Raw genomic sequence first — 2,289 nt, 5'->3', positions numbered from 1 at the left:
AAAAAAAAAAAAAAAAGCAGTGAGTACAAGCCTCAAGAGACATCTCCCAGATACTACCATCTGCAAAGAAGCAGCACCACTCTTCAGACCTCAGTGACCATCCACAGATGCCAGAGTAGCTCAGCTTCTTCTTTTTGGGCATTGTTCATGCTAGATGAAGTACCAGGACTCACTCTGTTCTACAGGGTCCCAGCATCCATGCCCAACCATCCCCAGAGCTCCACAGAAAGAAGGACTCTGCCTTGGCCAGGCACGGTGGTTCACACCTATAATCCCAGCACTTGGGAGGCCAAGGTGAGAGGATTGCCTGAACCCATGGGTTCAAGACCAGCCTGAGCAACTTGATGAGACCTCATCTCTACAAAAAAATCAAAAAAACCATCCGGGCATGGTGGTGCATGCCTGTAATTCCAGCTACTTGTAAGGCTGAGGCAGAAGGATCACCTGAGCCCAGTAGGTTGAGACTGCAGTGGCCATGGGTATGCCACTGCACTCCAACCTGGGCAACAGAGTGAGACACCGACTCAAAAAAAATTAAAATAAAATTGTAAAATTAGCTGGGCATGGTGGCAGGCACCTGTGGTTCCAGCTACTTGGAAGGCTGAGGCAGAAGGATCACCTGAGCCCAGCAAGTCGAGGCTGTGGTAGCCGTGAGCATGCCACTGCACTCCAGCCTGGGAGACGGAGTGAGACTTCAACTCAAAAAAAAAAAAAAAAAGAAGGGCTCTGCCTTCACTAGCTGATACCCAAAAGAATACTATAGACCCTTCCTAGTACTGAGAGTAGAAAACCTAAAGCCCTTATAGGCCAGGCATGGTGTTCATACCTATAGTACCAGCACTTTGGGAGGTAGAGGTGAGAGGATTGTCTGCACCCAGGGGTTTGAGACCAGCCTGGGCAACTTGGTGAGACCTTGTCTCTACAATAAATTTAAAAAAAATAAGGTTGTTGTGGTAGCACACACCTGTTGTTCCAGCTACTTGGAAAGCTGAGGTGGAAGGATCGCCTGAACCCAGCAGATCAAGGCTGTGGTGGCCATGGGCGTGCCACTATACTCCAGCCTGGGCAACAGAGTGAGACACTGACTCAAAAAAATTAAAATCGTAAAATTAGTTGGGCATGGTGGCAGGCACCTGTGGTCCCAACTACTTGGAAGGCTGAGGCAGAAGGATCACCTGAGACCAGCAGGTTGAGACTACGGTGGCTGTGAACATGCCACTGCACTCCAGCCTGGGCAACAGAGTGAGACTCCAACTCAAAAATAAAAATAAAAAGCCGGGCTTGGTGGCTCAGTCTGTAATCCCACACTTTGGGAGGCCAAGGTGAGTGGATTGCCTGAGCCTGCGAGTTTGAGACCCACCTGGGCAACTTGGCGAGACCTCATCTCTACAATAAATCAAAAAATTAGCCGGGTGTGGTAGCGCACCTGTAGTTCCAGCTACTTGGAAGGCTGAGGTGGAAGGATCGCCGGAGCCCAGCAGGTGGAGGCTGTGGTGGCCGGGAGTGTGCCACTGCACTCCAGTCTGGGTGACAGAGTGAGACTCCAACTCAAAAAATAAATAAATAAAAATAAAAATAGAAATAAAAAACTAAAGCCCGCATAGCCAAATCTAGTCCCTGCTTCCCCAGGTTTGGGGTTCATTTGGAGGTGCTAGGGCCCCAGGCTGGCTCTGATGCTTTCTTCCTCCCTCTTCCCCAGGCCTCCAGGCTTTGTAGATCCCAGGCCAGAACATCCCTAAGTTCTGGTCCTTCTTGCTGTCATTTCTTAAATTTTGTCTGGAGCTGGAGTCCCTCAAACACTGCATTCCTTCAGGACCTCGGCCCAGTCAGAAGGCCTGGCTGACCAGAGTTGAACCAGCCTCTTGGGGCCTAATCAGTCCACACTGGATCCCAACCAGCCCCCACTGGAGCCCATACTAATGTCAAGAGAGACGTAGGCAACTGTCTTTATAGTCCCCTTGCTTGTGTGGGAGCTATAAAGTTAAGGCCTTGTTACTTCCTTTAGTTCTAAGAGTCAAAGCTTTTCCCCTCCCTGAGAACTACACAGCCCACCCGAGGGCTCAGCACAAGGTCCCTAATAACTCACCCTCAGAATCCCAGCAGAGCCTAGGCCACCCCAAGCCAGGCTTGGTGCTCCAGTCAGTTGTAAGGAAGGACTAAAAATGAGACCTGGGTGGTGCCCAGGAGCAGTTAGCCAAAAGACTCACATGGTATGACCTAGGAAGACTGATCAAGAGGATAAGAATGAGACTTTTCAGGCCTGACTATCAACCCTCAGCACTCCTGGGC

The sequence above is a fragment of the Carlito syrichta genome, unplaced genomic scaffold (genome assembly GCF_000164805.1).
Source record: "Carlito syrichta isolate Samal-C Ts95f unplaced genomic scaffold, Tarsius_syrichta-2.0.1 Scaffold306628, whole genome shotgun sequence".
Lineage (NCBI taxonomy): Eukaryota > Metazoa > Chordata > Mammalia > Primates > Tarsiidae > Carlito > Carlito syrichta.
This window is presented reverse-complemented; position numbering follows the sequence as displayed.